This window comes from Schistocerca cancellata, chromosome 7 (genome assembly GCF_023864275.1).
Source record: "Schistocerca cancellata isolate TAMUIC-IGC-003103 chromosome 7, iqSchCanc2.1, whole genome shotgun sequence".
In the NCBI taxonomy this organism is placed as follows: Eukaryota; Metazoa; Arthropoda; class Insecta; order Orthoptera; family Acrididae; genus Schistocerca; species Schistocerca cancellata.
In genome coordinates this window covers 514,535,800-514,557,027 of record NC_064632.1, presented here as the reverse complement: position 1 = coordinate 514,557,027, position 21,228 = coordinate 514,535,800, and positions in this window count along the sequence as shown.

Genomic DNA, 21,228 nt, shown 5'->3' with positions numbered 1-21,228 from the left:
AGAGCACGTTGGGTGGCACGGGATACATGCGGACGTGCATTGTCCTGTTGGAACAGCAAGTTTCCTTGCCGGTCTAGGAATGGTAGAACGATGGGTTCGATGACGGTTTGGATGTACCGTGCACTAATCAGTGTCCCCTCGACGATCACCAGTGGTGTACGGCCAGTGTAGGAGATCGCTCCCCACACCATGATGCCGGGTGTTGGCCCTGTGTGCCTCGGTCGTATGCAGTCCTGACTGTGGCGCTCACCTGCACGGCGCCAAACACGCATACGACCATCATTGGCACCAAGGCAGAAGCGACTCTCATCGCTGAAGACGACACGTCTCCATTCGTCCCTCCATTCACGCCTGTCGCGACACCACTGGAGGCGGGCTGCACGATGTTGGGGCGTGAGCGGGAGACGGCCTAACGGTGTGCGGGACCGTAGCCCAGCTTCATGGAGACGGTTGCGAATGGTCCTCGCCGATACCCCAGGAGCAACAGTGTCCCTAATTTGCTGGGAAGTGGCGGTGCGGTCCCCTACGGCACTGCGTAGGATCCTACGGTCTTGGCGTGCATCCGTGCGTCGCTGCGGTCCGGTCCCAGGTCGACGGGCACGTGCACCTTCCGCCGACCACTGGCGACAACATCGATGTACTGTGGAGACCTCACGCCCCACGTGTTGAGCAATTCGGCGGTACGTCCACCCGGCCTCCCGCATGCCCACTATACGCCCTCGCTCAAAGTCCGTCAACTGCACATACGGTTCACGTCCACGCTGTCGCGGCATGCTACCAGTGTTAAAGACTGCGATGGAGCTCCGTATGCCACGGCAAACTGGCTGACACTGACGGCGGCGGTGCACAAATGCTGCGCAGCTAGCGCCATTCGACGGCCAACACCGCGGTTCCTGGTGTGTCCACTGTGCCGTGCGTGTGATCATTGCTTGTACAGCCCTCTCGCAGTGTCCGGAGCAAGTATGGTGGGTCTGACACACCGGTGTCAATGTGTTCTTTTTTCCATTTCCAGGAGTGTATTACACCATCTACTTCAACTTATGTAAAAATGTATTTATAGACATACTACTTAATGAAAGCATTTTAAAGTTAATGACATCTGGATTCATTCCAAATTGTTTGGACAACAAAAGTATAGTTAACTAGAACATATTTTACGGAAGTTACTGGCATTAGATATATTATGCATTTATAAGAGGGAAGCCAACACTTGGTTCAAGAATCATAAAAGAAGGTTGTATACCTGGAATAATCCTGGAGATACTAAAAGGTATCAGATAGATTATATAATGGTAAGACAGAGATTTAGGAACCAGGTTTTAAATTGTAAGACATTTCCAGGGGCAGATGTGGACTCTGACCACAATCTATTGGTTATGACCTGTAGATTAAAACTGAAGAAACTGCGAAAAAGTGGGAATTTAAGGAGATGGGACCTGGATAAACTGAAAGAACCAGAGGTTGTACAGAGTTTCAGGGAGAGCATAAGGGAACAATTGACAGGAATGTGGGCAAGAAATACAGTAGAAGAAGAATGGGTAGCTCTAAGGGATGAAGTAGTGAAGGCAGCAGAGGATCAAGCAGGTAAAAGACGAGGGCTAATAGAAATCTTTGGGTAACAGAAGAAATATTGAATTTAATTGATGAAAGGAGAAAATATAAAAATGCAGTAAATGAAGCAGGCAAAAAGGAATACAAACGCCTCAAAAATTATATCGACAGGAAGTGCAAAATGGCTAAGCAGGGATGGCTAGAGGACAAATGTAAGGATGTAGAGGCTTGTCTCACTAGGGGTAAGATAGATACTGCCTACAGGAAAATTAAAGAGGCCTTTGGAGAGAAGAGAACCACTTGTATGAATATCAAGAGCTCAGATGGCAACCCAGTTCTAAGCAAAGAAGGGAAGGCAGAAAGGTGGAAGGAGTATATAGAGGGTTTATACAAGGGCGATGTACTTGAGGACAATATTATGGAAATGGAAGTGGATGTAGATGAAGACAAAATGGGAGAGAAGATACTGCGTGAAGAGTTTGACAGAGCACTGAAAGACCTGAGTCGAAACAAGGCCCCCGGAGTAGACAACATTCCATTGGAACTACTGATGGCCTCGGGAGAGCCAGTCATGAAAAACTCTACCATCTGATGAGCACGATGTATGAGACAGGCGAAATACCCTCAGACTTCAAGAAGAATATAATAATTCCAATCCCAAAGAAATCAGGTGTTGACAGATGTGAAAATTACCGAACTATCAGTTTAATAAGTCACAGCTGCAAAATACTAACACGAATTCTTTACAGACGAATGGAAAAACTGGTAGAAGCCGACCTCGGGGAGGATCAGTTTGGATTCCGTAGAAATGTTGGAACACGTGAGGCAATACTGACCTTACGACTTATCTTAGAAGAAAGATTAAGAAAAGGCAAACCTACGTTTCTAGCATTTGTAGACTTAGAGAAAGCTTTTGACAATGTTAACTGGAATACTCTCTTTCAAATTCTGAAGGTGGCAGGGGTAAAATACAGGGAGCGAAAGGCTATTTACAGTTTGTACAGAAACCAGATGGCAGTTATAAGAGTCGAGGGGCATGAAAGGGAAGCAGTGGTTGGGAAAAGAGTAAGACAGGGTTGTAGCCTCTCCCCGATGTTATTCAATCTGTATATTGAGCAAGCAGTAAAGGAAACAAAAGAAAAATTCGGAGTAGGTATTAAAATTCATGGAGAAGAAGTAAAAACTTTGAGGTTCGCCGATGACATTGTAATTCTGTCACAGACAGCAAAGGACTTGGAAGAGCAGTTGAACGGAATGGACAGTGTCTTGAAAGGAGGATATAAGATGAACATCAACAAAAGTAAAACGAGGATAATGGAATGTAGACAAATTAAGTCGGGTGATGCTGAGGGAATTAGATTAGGAAATGAGACACTTAAAGTAGTAAAGGAGTTTTGCTATTTTGGGAGTAAAATAACCGATGATGGTCGAAGTAGAGAGGATATCAAATGTAGACTGGCAATGGCAAGGAAAGCGTTTCTCAAGAAGAGGAATTTGTTAACATCGAGTATAGATTTAAGTGTCAGGAAGTCGTTTCTGAAAGTATTTGTATGGAGTGTAGCCATGTATGGAAGTGAAACATGGACGATAAATAGTTTGGACAGAAGAGAATAGAAGCTTTCAAAATGTGGTGCTACAGAAGAATGCTGAAGATAAGGTGGGTAGATCACGTAACTAATGAGGAGGTATTGAATAGGATTGGGGAGAAGAGAAGTTTGTGGCACAACTTGACTAGAAGAAGGGATCGGTTGGTACATGTTTTGAGGCATCAAGGTATCACAAATTTAGCATTGGAGGGCAGTGTGGAGGGTAAAAATCGTAGAGGGAGACCAAGAGATGAATACACTAAGCAGATTCAGAAGGATGTAGATTGCAGTAGATACTGGGAGATGAAGAAGCTTGCACAGGATAGAGTAGCATGGAGAGCTGCATCAAAATTCAAATGGCTCTGAGCACTATGGGACTTAACATCTATGGTCATCAGTCCCCTAGAACTTAGAACTACTTAAACCTAACTAACCTAAGGACAGCACACAACACCCAGCCATCACGAGGCAGAGAAAATCCCTGACCCCGCCGGGAATCGAACCCGGGCGTGGGAAGCGAGAACGCTATCACACGACCACGAGATGCGGGCGAGCTGCATCAAACCAGTCTCAGGACTGAAGACCACAACAACAACAAGAGGGAATGTAAAATATCACTAGCAAGCGCATTTCTCTGAAATATTTATTTTTAGTTAAGCTGCTTGTGATTGGCAGGATGACATGAAGGCAGCCAATAGCTTTTATTTACGCCATATATACAGTAAGGTTCTTGAAGAGTTAGTTACAGGCAATGCTAATGTAACTGTCCTTTTCACTACAACTCCTCCCGAACAGGCCATGAAGGCCCAAAGGTACCGACCGGCCACCGTGTCATCCTCAGGACATCGAGGGGGATGTGGTCAGTACACTGTTCTCCAAGCCGTATGTCAGTTTCCGAGACCGGAGCCGCTACTTCTCGAACAAGTAGCTCCTCAGTTTGCCTCACAAGGGCTGAGTGCACCCCGCTTGCCAATAGCGCTCGGCAGATCGGATGGTCACCCATCCAAGTGCTAGCCCAGCCTGACAGCGCTTAGCTTGGGTGATCGGACGGCCACCGGTGTTACGACTGCGGCAAGGCCGTTGGCCCCTTTTCACTATGGTTGAGCGTAATTTCAAGTATGTATTCAGCAATAGTATTACGTATATTGTTCTGTATGATACATAAAGTGGCATAGAGTGGGAATCAGGTATGGTGCTCCCCATCGTATTCATTTTGATATAAATATCTATATTCAATCCTACAGATTTCAGCTCAAGGAAGATGCGGAATGGAAGGAAGTCGAAGAATGAGGGGAATACAAAAGAAGCATTAACAGCAGTAACGCACTAAAGACAAATGCATAGACATTATGAAGTACAAACTGATGTGACTGACTGGATTTTGATTACATGTAAACTTAGCAGTGGTTCTAAAGTCTGGAAGTCACTTGTGGAAGAACATGGTGTGAACAAAAACGAATATTTTACAGTTAAGTCGGAAACATATTTATTATTTGACTGATGATACTAATGGAAGACTCACTTTGCTACTTCCAATCAGTAATCGAGTCAAGCGAGACTTCATTGAAACATATAGTGTAACATAGAGTCCAAAACATTACGTAGCTCATCAGCAGCATGTCGAGGATCCAACTCCATCCAATGCGGTCAAGACACCGAGATGGACCGAGCAAGAAACAGTTTGAATTGGGACGTTTAAGTGCAGACTAGACATGGTATGCGTTGTTTGTTCCAGCAGTCAGCTCTTAAGTTGACCTCAGAGAGCTCTTACTTAATACGTACTTCGTAGATGTTAGGGAATCATTATCTGTTAGCTTCATGGTGAATCGTATGGCCTGTACTTAATAAAGTTACATTTTATTCGAAACCAGAATGTGCATTATATTTTGTTGTATTTTTAGCGATACATTGATTCCAGTTAATTAAAAAATTTTATATGTACGCATAAAAAACAACTGACATGACGAACGTCCTGAACGCTATTGTTCTCTGTTTTGCCCGAACCCTCTGCTGGCTTAATAAAAGTCGCGTTTCCTTTGTTCTCCTCTCCCTTTGATATGTAAATTATTATTTGACTTCGCCTTCGTACGCCGTATGCTTAATGAGGTCAGGTCACTGCAGCGTAATAATTCTGAGTTTTTATTTCATCTGGAATGTACAGAATTCCGCCGGTGCGAGGCCCTTTTCAGAGATGATGTATGAAACAATGTCCTACCTCTCTCCTGGAAGGTACAGTTCTCACTCAAATAATGATTTTCCATGCTCATAGATAACGAGAATATTTCTTGTAATATGTTAGTTGTAACTACTGGACTTTCGTGAACGGTTGGGATAAGAAGCGAGCAGAGTTGAAGATGTGTTAACAACACTCATGATAGGTATTTCGACTGAGCTCATTAGTGTGCTTTCGATGGAAACTAATTTCAACTCTTCTCTGTTGATCCATTGTGGACATGGGACAGCGGCTGGTCAAATATTTATTAACTCTGAGTTCAGTTGCAATCAAATCTTCGAAGGATGCACTTGAAGTATGAACTCACTATATCATGAAACGTATGGCCCCAGTGTGCCAATATCGATTATTTTTGAGAGATGAATATGTGGCCCAATGATGGTATAATGAACTGTCGAAACTGGTAGCGAAAATAAAATAAAATGAAATAACATCTCAATTGCACGGCTTTTGGCGATTTTAATCCTTAAGGATTTTAACTCGTATTGTGCCATAGGGATCAGACTCCTGGAAGTTACTCTTTTTTCCCTTGTTTCACTAGACCAAACATGTAATACGTATGTAATTAAAGTCTCAAGCACAGTGAAGCTTACTCTGTGATACAACTACGTAAGTGAGACTGCCTAGAGAAATAGTTCATACTACTGGAAACAATGGTCTGGGATTGAAACGCCGAAACATTCTCAGTTACTGCTAGTTCAGCATAGCCATGAACCACTCTGGAAAAAGTGTAATATTTGCAGTACGACCAAATTCCGTGTAGTGGCAAAATCCGGTGTTATATCTAAACTATTTTAATTAGAAACTGAATAGCTGTCCCTCATTGTGCTAATATCAGTTTTCAAGTGATAATTTCAAATTGCATTTCATAAAAATGAAATGGATTTGATGCAGCTGTATTCACTCCTGAGGAGACACTCAATCTAAAGGTTACGTAGCTTCGTTACCAGCAACTGATGTGCTGCTAGATAACATCAGATGTTCTTTTGAATATCTTAGTTGCCTGATGGAACGTGCTGGCCGCAAATTCATGGAAATACTAAGACTTGAATGGATATTTGAATTACGACATTTCTTTCCATCTCATAAATACATTGTTCACTGCTTTGGCTTTATCATCATTGGCATTTTAGAAGTAGTTACGTGTTCTCTCCTTCTTGCTATACCTTTTAGGCATTTGCCTCTTACGCCCTCTTGATTAAAATTGATGAACTTTCCACATTTTCCTCCTCTTCCTAAAGTTCTTCTGTCCACTGGATAGTAATTTAACAATAATTTTGGTATTGTGTCGTCTTCCGTTCTTGTAACATGTGTTTCCAGTTGTTCTTGTGTTCCTTAATCTGCTCATTAAGCTTCTCATTCCAAGCTTTCTCTGACGTTAGCACTTCTTCTCCCGTCGGACACTGTTTATCCACCTACCCATCCCAGGAATCGCATCTCCGATACTTGTATTTTATGTTCGTTTCTTTTTGTTGCAGACCACGACTAATAGAACTTATGTGGAATTTCCTTTCTTATTTTATCTCTGAATATTCTCTAGATTGTTTCAATAATGCAATCAACTCTTTCCACTTTCTTTCGTATATCCGTTTCCGTCATGAGTAAGACAGTATTTCATAACATGATGAACGAGTTTACTCTTTCTGTTCTACGATTCATTATTATTTTCTTGGGACTATTTCTCTCTTGTCCCCGAAGGCTATAATTCTTGTTTTCCTTGAAGATATTAGCAGATTATATGACTTAGTTGCCGTGAATTGATATACGATCATCTCTCTGGAGTGTATTCTTGCTATCAGCAATCACGGATTCATCATCAGCAAAGAGTGATGTCATAGGATAATTTATATCGTTGAAGTTATAAACACAAAAGTTATTTTACTTATCCACTGCCTGAACATGTCGTCAGCATAAATTTTAAAAAGAATCGGAGACAAACTGCGTCGATGCCTTACTCACAAATTTATCCAGTACTCAGATTTTCCATTTACTGCGGTGGCGATTTCTTATCCTTGATACATGTTTTTTACTACTTTCACTTGTGAAAAGGTATTCTTCCTTCGTACATAATCCTCCATAGCTTTTCTCTGTTTACGCACTCCAAAGCTGTCTCATAATCCATGGATAGTACATGCGGCTCCCTACAGAACTCCCTCCATTCCTCAATGATCTGTGTTGTAGAGAACGTGTCGTCTGTGTACGATATACCTTTCCTAAAACCCGTTTGCTTTCCTGACAGAATAATTTCAACAATCACCTTAAGGCCCTGTGTTGTTATTTTTGAATATATATTTACACCTGTGTTTAGTAGAGAGATGTCGAGATAATTTTCACAATTGCTTCTGTCTATTTTCTTGTAAATAGGCGTTATTGTTGCTAATTTCCAACAATGTGGAAATTTCTTGTTTGTCTACCATCTAAGAATATATTTCATAAAGCTTGATTTCCGTGTCGGAGACGCATATTTAAGAAACGCTTTGTTATCTCCATCACTGCCTGGTGGCTTGATACTTTTCGTTTCACACAATGCATCTTCTAATTCAGTTCTATTATATCTATTACTGCCTCGTCTTCTTCTTTCTGCGTATCATTTCGTCCAAGTATTTATTTACATCGCATCCTATTGTCCAAAGTTTCTTATAGTAGTCTGCTCATTATATCTCCATCATCACTTCATATCCTGGACATCTTTTATATTTTATTCAAATTCTTCACCATTATATATGAAAATACCAGTGTATCATGAATATCGTTTCCTACTTCCGAAATGAAGTCATTCCTGATTTCTTCATTAGTTTTCCAGTAGAGTCCTTTAGTGCCTTTAGATTGTATTTCATATTCCTCTCTATTTTCAGCAGTCCTGTTCTGTAACCATTTCAGATATGCTTCTTTCTTCCTCTAGTCAAACGGTCTATTTTTACTGGCAACCCTCAAAGGCAGATAGATGCTCGTTCTTATAAATAAGTCTGTCCTTGACGCTGTTTATAGTACGTAGTACAGCTTCTTCATTCAGACAACAAGTGTCAACTAAAGTTGTAGCATTTTGTTGTTGTGCAGTATGTCCTGTTGAATCTTAAGCAATATATTCGTCAACATGGTCTCCAGCATCATGGAGCAATTCCTTAGGTGTCCATCATCATCTCCACATTCAAAGTGTGAATAAATGATCTGTATGTCCCCAAAGATATCTGAAGAGCCTCATACACAAAACAGATTCAGTTTCTTTCCTTTTCTTAGATTCTTCCCCACAGGTTGTTAAAACATTTATTAGATGCAAAATATCACACCAATTTCACGTTGAAAATTGCTACATCTGTTCCCACTTACCGCCAAGCTACAGACGTACGCTTGCGGAACATCATTAACTAATCAAAACGTTAGAAAATAGTAAGGAACGCGTATGTGAAATTGCTGCAGCAAAACGGACAAGCGCCAAAATAGTTAGTTAGAAATCAAGGGAAGCTAAGGAGTCGAATACAATCGTCATGGAAAACGTCAAGCAGGATGTAAAAGTAATCAAGACTGAAGTAAAGGAAAATTTTGTTCAAATTTCCTAGGTCGATTATTCGACAGTAGAAGATCTGCGAACGGAATTAAATCAGTCGCGACTGCAAGCTGGTAATGCTAGAAATACGAAAATTATGCGTTAACTAGCAGTTCCATTGGACCTGAAGCAACTGTCACGTATGAGGAAATGTGGAATGAAAAATAAAATGATTAGATTAAGTTTTAATGTCTCATAACTCAAAACAAAGAAACAAAGATCACGTTCCGAATCACGAAGGGTGATAAAGGAAATTGGGTGTTTTTTTCATAGACACCATCTTGGAATTAGTGTCAAGCGACTTACCAAAATCACTGAAAACATGTAGCCGTGTGGGTGGACGGGATTTGAGCCACTGTCGTCCCGAGCACGAGTCCATTGTCTTACCGCTGTGCTACTAACTCGGTACACACAAAACGCAATGTAATATGAATTATATTTAATCCATGTTCAATAAAATCGTGTCCCAATCACAATTGTATGTGTATTACTCCTATAATACAAGGGGAACTCAAAGAATAAATTATACACGTTAAAAGAATTGCGCAACAAGAACGGCGCATTGTCAGAAGAGAGTACGTGGTCTGCGCGTCCTAGGCGCATCGCAGTTTGCGAGTGAAACGGAACGGCAACTGCAAGCAATCTCAAAGATTAGGCACGTGAAACAGTACAATTCATGCAGTCAAAACGTCGTAATTACACACAGATTCAGAGTGAATCTCTGGCGAAACACGGACCAGTTGGAGTATTGTGTCAAGACATTTTGAACTGGTGCCAACAATTTGACCAAGGTCGCACAGAAGGGGTGGTTCTGACAAGGAAGGAAGGCCATTGACACCCACCACAGAAGACGTAGTCCCGGCAATGGAGTAACTGATTAGTAGCAATCGCAGATTTTCCGACTACGTGAACGCTCGCACAGCGGATCTCAAATGACTCCGTGACCAGCGAAAGGATTTCTATCGTTGACGAATTGAAAGACTGGTAGAATATTCCGACCGTTGTTTACAGAGACTTGGAGACTACCCTGAAAAACACTGTCATATATCTGCGTCAAGTGTGGTGCATAAATCAATAAAGGTTACATGACCTGCCATAATCATGTGCAACCTAGTTTTTGGAATCCTCTGAATATGCGGATAGCTGTAATCGAAAATCAAACATTCATATACAAAAGCAACTGGGTACGTAAGATATTAGTATAAATGCTAAACCTGTGTTCATCTAGTTTTATACACTACGTGTTCAAAAGCGTCCGAACACCTAGCTGAAAATGACTTACAGGTTCGTGGCACCCTCTATCGGTAATGCTGGAATTCAATTTGGTGTTGCTCCACCCTTATCCTTGATGACAGCTTCCACTCCCGCAGGCATACGTTCAATCAGATGCTGGAAGGTTCCTTGGGGAATGGCAGCACATTCTTCACGGAGTGTTGCACTGAGGAGAAGTATCGATGTCGGTCGGTGACGCCTGGAACGAAGTCGGCGTTCCAAAACATCCCAAAGGTTTTCTGTGGGATTCAAGTCAGGACTCTGTGGAGGCCAGACCATTACAGGGATGTTATTGTCGTGTAACCACTCTACAACAGGCCGTGCGTTATGAACAGGTGCTCGATCGTGTAGAAAGATGCAATCGCCATCCCCGAATTGCTCTTCAATAGTGGGAAGCAAGAAGGTGCTTAAAACATCAGTGTAGGCCTGTGCTGTGATAGTGCTATGCAAAACAACAAGGGGTGCAAGTCCCCTCCATGAAAAACACGATCACACCATAACACTACCACCTCTGAATTTTACTGTTGGCACTACACACCCTGGCAGATGACGTTCACTGGGCATTCGCCATACCCCACCCTAACATCGGATGGCACATTGTGTGCCGTGATTCGACACTCCACACAACGTTTTTCCACTGTTCAGTCGTCCAATATTTACGCTCCTTACACCAAGCGAGGTGTCGTCTTGCATTTACTGGCGTGAGGTGTGGTATATGAGCAGCCAAGAAATCCAATTTTTCTCACCTCCCGCCTAACTGTCATAGTACTTGCAGTGGATCCTGATGTAGTTTGGAATTTCTGTGTGATGCTCTGGATAGATAGATGTGTAATAGCCATTATATTTCCGGTATTCAGGCAACAGACGAGGTCGTCCTGTACGCTTTTGTGCTGTACGTGTCCCTTTACGTTTCCATTTCACTATCGCATCGGAAGCAGTGGACCTAGGGATGTTTAGGCGTGTGGAAATCTCGCGTACATACGTATGATACAAATGACACCCAATTACCTGACCACGATCGAAGTTCGTGAGTTCCTCGTAGCTCCCCATTCTGCTCTCTCACGATGTCTAATGACTAGCGAGGTCGCTGATATAGAGTATCTGGCAGTGGCAGTGGCAGAATAATGCACCTAATATGAAAAACCTATGTTTATGGGGGTGTCCAGATACTTTTGGTCACACAGTGTATTATCCAAGATGTTGGGAGACAATTTTTTTGGAAGCGTTTGGCACAGTGTGACTCGAACCAGGATCTCTTGCTTATCACGAGAAGTCACATTCACCACGTGATTTACATGTTTCATTGTCATTTATGTTTTTCCGAATGATTTTCGCTCATTGCTACCAGAGATTCTCCTACAAGGTATACGGGAATCGATCAGCAAGCCTATGCGTTAACACGAGACATCTCTAAAAGCAGGAAATGGAGGTCACACTGACGGTTAGGTATAAATCTTCTACTGTCATTACATATTAACGTAATGGCCTGTATTGCTGGCTCTAAGCCGACCGCAGGTTCCAAGTCTGTTATTACATTGCCGGCTATGAGACGGGCCAAGCGGCTACAGCTTCTCCGTAGTGTTTCTTCTTCTCTCTTAAAAGATAGGGCAGCATGTTATATACCATTGGAAAGCTGAGAAATATATCTATTTAGTGGTATATGACACATTCGATTTCTTTTCATATTTTTCAAGCTATAAGCAATCCCATCAACAAAATACTCTCCAGAAATACATGTAGGTTGCAAAGCGAGGAAAAAAGAATTGTGATACACGGTATGAATGTAAGAAATGTCTAGTGGTGTTGCACATGCCTGTATTTTTCTGAGCATGCCGCACAAACAAGAACTTATAAAACAGCATTATCTTTACTCCTCATCACTTCAATAAATAGTAAGGACATATTTATAAAGAATTCTTATCAAAAATTTTATATAATTTTTAGAAAAATGATAAGAAAAAATATACTGCTTTTATGGCACTAAATAGTAAGTATAGGATCGCCTTTGGGGAAATAAATTTGTTAGTCATAAGGTTAGTTATGTACGTAGGTCATTATATATGCATAGTTTCCGCTGACGTTTCATCGCATTGTATCTTCGTTACGTTCGTGCCCATCTACACATGGATTTTATTTTAGCGCATTTAATTTATGTCACATGATATTATTTCGGAAGACGACCTTCAAGTGGTGAAGCAGTAACTTCTAATCTATACCTCAAAAATGTGATGACAGTTAGTCCTTCACAGGACAGCGACGACGTCTGAATCTAATCAAAGCACGAACTACATCTCACCCGTTGTTCACCAATCACACTGCAATTCCTGCACGTCAAGTACGGGTCACGGCAACGAGGTAATTGTTACGTTTAGAATTCATTGTGTGATTTGGTAGCCTGTGGAACATGTTGATTTTAGACTACAGAATGCCTGAAGCTAAACAGTGAAAATGCGTACAGTCCGTTTCGATCGGGCAAAGCAAACACTGGAGGTTAACTGGGTTCGCGTAACTGTATCCAACTGCGCGGAACCGGAAAACCACAGCGATGCTCTGCGCGAGGGTAATGGCGGAATAGCAAGTTTCCCTTCTCTCCACTCCCAGCCTCTCTACCACGCTCAGCTGCCAATCAATTTGTCACGTTGGTCTACGAGTATTAGTCGACCACAGTGTGTATCGGTCTGGGAGTAAGGGTGCACTTCGGTCGTGATATTTTAGCGTGATACTTCACGAGGCCACGCTGAACCACTTGAAAGTATATGAGTAACTGCTATAAATTATGTGTCCCTTTGGAAGTCAGATCTTGCAGCTGGAGAGATATGGAGAGATGGAATAAGTGTCTCTGACCGTTCTTTCCACTAACCTGCCGTCTTCTAAGGTTGTGTCCCCAGCGCAGAAGACAACTCGTCGGTCGTGGGAACTCCTTCGGCGCAGGCTGCTACACTGTCAATTCGAAACCGTGATTTTGCTTTTTGCAGGATGCCACTTGCCTAAGTTAGTCTCTGTCTGTAGTATTGACAGTGATGGTAGGCCACACTTGTCATTAATGTAACCTGTTTGGTCATTATTCAAATATTCATATATTTACATTGTCTTTTACAGCTCTCGACATAGCTTTCTTAATTATATGGTAACTTTTTCATCCAATTTCCGAAATATGATACACATGTCCGGCTCTCCAGTACGCACTGAGTGAGTATTATGTATTCACAACTTAGTTACACCCGATATAGAGTAAAGCAAGTACTGCTCTGAAGAACACCCGAAACAGAATGACTATAACATATTCACAGCCGGCTGGTGTGGCCGAGCGGTTCTGGGCGCTTCAGTCTGGAACCGCGCGACCGCTACGGTCGCAGCCTCGAATCTTGCCTCGGGCATGGATGTGTTTGATGTCCTTAAGTTAGTTAGGTTTAAGTAGTTCTAAGTTCTATGGGACTGATGACCTCAGAAGTTAAGTCCCATAGTGCTCAGAGCCATTTGAACCATTTTTGAAAATATTCATATCTAACTAGCGCACGATACTGAGATACGTGTCCGATCCTCCAGAACACTCGAAACAGAGTAACTCGCGCAGCCGAAATACTTAATCTCTCAGGCTCGCCAAGGCGACCCGGATGTATCCCGAGCACTTCGTCGCAATATCGTTACTCTTATGCTTCTCAAAATTAGTGCAATTTAATAAACAAAAAAGATAGACTCGTAGGGTAAACATGAGAGACTGTCATCCTAAAAACTGGGTTACTAATAATGAAAAGTATATAATTAATTATTAAACCATATAAATAATCAATGACCCATGGACCTTGCCGTTGGTGGGCAGGCTTGCGTGCCTCAGCGATACAGATAGCCGGACCGTAAGAGCAGCCACAACGGAGGGGTATCTGTTGAGAGGCCAGACAAACGTGTGGTTTCTAAAGAGGGGCAGCAGCCTTTTCAGTAGTTGCAGGGGCAACAGTCTGGATGATCGACTGATCTAGCCTTTTAACACTAACCAAAACGGCCTTGCTACGCTGGTACTGCGAACGGCTGAAAGCAAGGGGAAACTACAGCCGTAATTTTTCCCGAGGGCGTGCAGCTTTACTGTATGGTTAAGTGATGGTGGCGTCCTTGGGGTAAAATATTCCGGAGGTAAAATAGTCCCCCTTTCGGATCTCCGGGCGGGGACTACTCAGGAGGACATTGTTATCAGGAGAAAGAAAATTGGCGTTCTGTGTATCGGAGCGTGGAATGTCAGAATCGTTCAGGTAGGTTAGAAAATTTTAAAAGGGAAATGGATAGGATAAAGTTACATATAGTGGGAATTAGTGAAGTTCGGTGGCAAGAGGAGCAAGACTTCTTGTCAGGTGAATACAGGGTTATAAATACAAAATCAAATAGAGGTAATGCAGGATCAGGTTTAATAATGAATAGAAAAATAGGAATGCAGGTAAGTTACTACAAACAGCATAGCGAACGCATTATTGTGGCCAAGATAGATACGAAGCCCACGCCTACCACAGTAGTACAAGTTTATATGCCAACTATCTCCGCAGATAAAGAAGAGATTGATGAAATGTATAATAAGATAAAAGAAATTATCCAGATAATGAACGTAGACGAAAACGTAATAGTCATGGATGACTGGAACTCGATAGTAGGAAAAGGAAGAGAAGGTAACGTGCTAGGTGAAGATGGGATGGGAGTAATGAATGAAAGAGGAAGTCGCCTGGTAAATTTTGCAAAGACCGTAACTTAGTCAGGGCTAACACTTGGTTCAAGAATCAAAAAAGAAGGTTGTATACCTGGAACAGGCCTGGAAGGTTTCAGATAGATTATATAACTCTAAGACAGAGATTTGGAAACATGTTTTAAAATGTAAGACATTTCCAGTGGGAGATGTGGACTCCGACCATAATCTATTGGTTATGAACTGTAGATTAAAATTGAAGAAACTCCAAAAAGGGTGTATTTAAGGATATGGGACATGGATAAAGTGAAAGAACCAGAGATTGTACAGAGTTTCAGGGAGAGCATTAAGAAACGATTGACAAAAACGGGGGAAAGAAACACAGTAGAAGAAGAATGAGTAGCTTTAAGAGATGAAATACTGAAGGCAGCAGAGGGTGAAGCAGGTATCAAGACGACGGATAGTAGAAATCCTTGGGTAACAGAAGAAATGTTGAATTTAAATGATGAAAGGAGAAATATAAAAATGCAGTAAATGAAGCAAGCAAAAAGGAATACAAACCTGACAAAAATAAGATCGACAGAAAGTGCAAAATGGCTAAGCAGGGATAGCTAGAGGACAAATGTAAGGACGTACAGGAATATATGACTAGGGGTAAGATACATACTGCCTACACGAAAATTAAAGAGACCTTGGGAGAAAAGAGAACCACCTGTGTGGTGTCACCGCCAGACACCACACTTGCTAGGTGGTAGCTTTAAATCGGCCGCGGTCCATTAGTACATGTTGGACCCGCGTGTCGCCACTGTCAGTACTTGCAGACCTAGCGCCACCACATGGCAGGTCTAGGAAGGCGGACTAGCACTCGCCCCAGTTGTACGACGACTTTGCTAGCGACTACACTGACGAAGCATCGCTTATTAGCCGAGCAGACAGTTAGAATAGCCTTCAGCTAAGTCCATGGCTACGACCTAGCAAGGCGCCATTAGCCTTACATAGCAATTGATAATTATCGTCTAAAGCATGTCTCAACAAGAACGATGTATACCAAAAGGATGGATTAAAGTTAAGTATCCGAGGAACTGCATATTTTTCTCTATAGCATTCACCAAGTATCCTGTTCCAGAACTCACGCCAGCCGGCGTGTGTGTACGCGTGCCTTTCGGCTACCTCCGAGTGGCGTGGCTGTCTTGCTACGCCACAACAACTTGTATGAGTATAAAGAGCTCAGATGGAAACCCAGTTCTAAGAAAGAAGGGAAAGCAGAAAGGTGGAAGGTGCATATAGAGGGTCTATACAAGGGAGATGTACTTGAGGACAGTATTACGGAAATGGAAAAGGATGTAGGTAAAGATGAAATGGGAGATATGTTACTAAGTGGAGAGTCTGACAAAGCCCTGAAAGACCTAAGTCGAAACAAGGACCCTGGAGCCGACAACATTCCATTAGAACTATCGATAGCCTTGGGAGAGCCAGCCTTGACAAAACTCTACATCTGGGGAGCAAGGAGACTGCGACACGCGAAATAACTAAAGAGTTCAAGAAGAATATAATAATTCAAATCCCAAAGAAAGCAGGTACTGACAGATGTGAAAATTACCGAAACATCAGTTTAATAAGCCACACCTGCAAAATGCTAACACGAATTATTTACAGACGAATGGAAAAACTGTTAGAAGCCAACCTCGGGGAAGACGGTTTGGATTTCATAGAAATGTTGGAACACGTGAGGCAATACTGACCCTAAGACTTATCTTAGAATACAGATTAAGGAAAGGCAAACCTACGTTTCTAGCATTTGTAGACTTAGAGAAAGCTTTTGACAATATTGACTGGAATACTCTTTTCCAAATTCTGAAGGTGGCAGGGTTAAAATACAGGGAGTGAAAGGCTATTTACAATTTCTACATTAAGGGAAGCAGCGGTTGGGAAGGGAGTGAAACAGGGTTGTAGCCTCTCCCTGATGTCACTCAATCTGTATATTGAGGAAGCAGTAAAGGAAACAAAAGAAGAAATTTAGAGTAGGAATTAAAATCCATGGAGTGGAATTAAAAGCTTCGACGTTTGCCGATGACACTGTAATTCTGTCAGAGACAGCAAAGGACCTGGAAGAGCAGTAGAATGGAATGGACAGTGTCTTGAAAGGAGGATATAAGATGGACATCAACAAAACAAAAACGAGGATAACGAAAGGAGTGTAACTAAATCAGGTGACACTGAGTCAATTAGATTAGGAAATAAGACACTTAAAGTAGTAGATGAGTTTCGCTATTTAGGCAGCAAAATAACTGATGATGGTCGAAGTAGAGGAGGAGGAGATTAGTGTTTAGCGTCCCGTCGACAACGAGGTCATTAGAGACGGAGCACAAGCTCGGGTGAGGGAAAGATGGAGAAGAAAATCGGCCGTGCCCTTTCAAAGGAACCATCCCGGCACTTGCCTGAAGCGATTTAGGGAAATCACGGAAAACCTAAATCAGGATGGCCGGAGACGGGATTGAACCGTCGTCCTCCCGAACACGAGTCCAGTGTGCTAACCACTGCGCCACCTCGCTCGGTCGAAGTAGAGAGGATATAGCAAGGAAAGCGTTTCTGAAATGGAGAAATTTGTTAACTTCGAGTATAGATTTAAGTGTCAGGAAGTCTGAAAGTATTTGTACGTAGTGTAGCCATGTAAGGAAGTGAAACGTGGACGATAAATAGTTTAGACAAGAAGAGAATGGAAGCTTTCTAAATGTGGTACTACAGAATAATGTTGAAGATTAGATTGGTAGCTCACATAACTAATGAAGAGGTATTGAATAGAATTAAGGAGAAGAGGAATTTGTGGCACAATTCGATTGGAAGAAGGGATCGGTTGGTAGGACATGTTCTGATGTATCAAGGGATCGCTAATTTAGTACTGGAGGGCAACGTGGAGGGTAAAAATCGTAGAGAGAGACTAAGAGATCAATACACTAAGCAGATTCAGAAGGATGTACGTTGCAGCAGTTTGTGGGAGATGAAGTATGCGAAGGATAGAGTAGCATGGAGAGGTGCCACAAACCTGTCTCTGGACTGAAGACCACAACAACAATTAATAAGAGTAGTTAGGCGTCTTGGTGCCTAGCACCCGAACGTGCCGACCAATCAGAAGGAAGTTCAGTACAATTGGCGGACTCTCCCATGGGACTGGTGCATACTGTACCATCTGTCGCTTGAAATTGTTCACAGTGCGATGCGTTTTCATCACCACTGTACTTGTTTACTGCAACGTCAAAACATTGTGAGCATTTTGAGCACGTGACTCGGTAGCGGAAGTGTATAACCGGAGGAGACAAGAAACGGGAATGTTTCAGGCGACGATATGAGCCACAAGTGGGTAAATGTACTGACATTATGACAAAGAGCAGATTGTTACGACTCGATGCCTGGAAATAAACGTCTTGGAAACGGCGAAGCTGGTCGGCTCTTCGCGTGCTACTATCGTGAGCTTCTGTGAACAGTGGCTAAGGACGTCGGAACCACAAGTAGGTGAAAAAACGTTTGACATTCACGCCTCATCAGAGAATGCGGAGGAGGAAGGTCTGCTGGCTCTATAAAGCATAGATAGGTGCCGATCTGCGGCATATCTGAAAACGGAGTATAGTGCTGGTGCCAACAAAAGTGATTCGATGCATTATTTGCTATTGAGGAATTAGAAGGAGCGATTTATGCTTCAATAGCCAACATCGCGTATGTTAGTTTTTACTGTTGACAAATGGTTTCGATAGCTGTAACTGTTGTCTTCTGGTCTTAGAAATAATTTTGTTGTGGAACGTGTTTCATTGTCAGTTGGCACCATTTTGTCCTTATGGTGTATATAATGAAATACATTATATCAGGTTACCTTCCATTCGGAAAGTGGGTGCACTCAGCGACTGTTGAGTGACCTACACTACTGGCCATTAAAATTGCTACACCACGAAGATCACGTGCTACAGGCGCGAAATTTAAACCGACATGAAGAAGATGCTCTGATACGCAAATGATTAGCTTTTCAGAGCATTCACACCTACAACGTGCTGACAGGAGGAAAGTTTCCAATCGATTTCTCATACACAAACAGCAGTTGACTGGCGTTGCCACAACGCTGTTGTGATGCCTCGTGTAAGGAGGAGAAATGCGTACCATCACCTTTCGGACTCTGATAAAGGTCAGAATGGAGCCTATAGCGATTGCGGTTTATCGTATCGCGACATTGGTGCCCGCGTTGGTCCAGATCCTATGACTGTTAGCAGAATATGGAATCGGTGGGTTCAGGAGGGTAATACGGAACGCCGTACTGGATCCCAACGGCCTCGTATCACCAGCAGTCGAGATGACAGGCATCTTATCCGCATGGCTGTAACCGATTGTGCAGCCACGTCTCGATCCCTGAGTCATCAGATAGGGACGTTTGCAAGACAACAACCATCTGCACGAACAGTTCGACGACGTTTACAGGACTATCAGCTCGGAGACCATGGCTGCGGTTACCCTTGACGCTGCATCATAGACAGGAGCGACTGCGATGCTGTACTCAAAGATGAACCTGGGTGCACGAATGGCAAAACGTAATTTTTTCGGATGAATCCAGGTTCTGTTTACAATATCATTATGGTCGTATCCTTGTTTGGCGACATCGCGGTGAACGCACGTTGGAAGCGTCTTTTCGTCATCGCCATACTGGAATGTCACCCGGCGTGATGGTATGGGGTGGCATTGGTTACACGTCTCGGTCACCTCTTGTTCGCATCGACGGCACTTTGAACAGTGGACGTTACATTTCAGATGTTTACGAGCCGTGGCTCTGCCCTTCATTCGTTCCCTGCGAAACCCTACATTTCAGCAGGATAATGCACGCCCGCATGTTGCAGGTCCTGTACGGGCCTTTCTGGATACAGAAAATGTTCGACTGCTGCCCTGGCCAGCACATTCTCCAGATCTCTCATCAACTGAAAGCGTCTGGTCAATGATGGCCGAGCAACTGGCTCGTCACAATACGCCACTCACTACTCTTGATGAACTGTGGTATCGTGTTGAAGCTGAATGGGCATTGTACCTGTACACACCATCCAAGCTCTGTTTGACTCAATGCCCAGGCGTATCATGGCCGTTATTATTGCCAGAGGTGGTTGCTCTGGGTACTGAATTTTTAGAATCTATGCACCCAAATTGCATGAAAATGTAATCACATGTCAGTTCTAGTATAATACATTTGTCCAATGAATACTCGTTTATTATCGGCATTTCTTCTTGGTGTAGCAATTTTCATGGCCAGTAGTGTATAAATTACAGAATGCAGCAATCAGTCGTCCTTTTTTTAAGATTCTATTACGAAAATCCAGATTTCGGCTACTAGCTAGCCAATCTCTATTCACTATTTTATATTCTCAGTACATGTAAGTCCCTGTTGTTCGAGCGTCAGTCACAGTAGTATTCAAAGATTTGTGACTGACGCCCGAATAACATGGACTTACATGCATTTAGAGTAGAAAATAGTCCATAGAGATTGGCTAGCTACTAGCCGAGATCTGTATTTGCGTAATGAAATCTAAGAAAAGGACGACTAATTGCAGCACTCTATAATTTATATATACATTACACATAGATTTGTCAGAGATAAAACTATTTACAATTAAACAGCACCTTGTGCATATGGGATTGTTCACGTACGAAGCACTCACAGAAGATTCTTAATTCTTAAAACTTAACGATATACAGTAAAATGAACATTTGTACATCTATTTATGTTTGTGTGGCATGTTAAATACATCGTGGATCCATCTTAGACGAACAATGATCGATATTAGACCGTGAATCCATGGAAATGTGAAGCCTCGTCGAATTAATCACATTTCTTGTTGCACCATATCTTTAGCTGTGTCCGGAAACGCTGTCATCCAAGCCAACGGCTGCCTGAAACATCCAGTTGGTGGAAGTGTTGTCAGGGTCATTAATTTTTTGGGATGCCTCGTATTACATTGCTCTTCCATTAGATGTGGCATACTTCAATGGGGACATGATTACAATACAGTGGATAACCACCTGGGCCATTCCGATATGTACTAGTAAACAAAAACAACTGTTGACCATCCCAACATTAGTACGGATCACATGCGTCTTTTCACGCTTGATGTCTTAACCAACGATAATGGCGTCCCCCAGTAGGGTACCTGTCATTACCACAAGGCCATGTTCGTGATATAGCAGTATCAGGAGTATGCTAATGAATTAGCCTTGATTTCTGGACCATCACCTTCTTTTAATTTTAACCTGACGGAACGCATCTGGAGTGCTACGAGATACCCTCCACCGACAAACGATCGGCTCGGAGTTAACGGGAGTTCTGGGAGCTGTGCTAGACACGGGGTGGCCC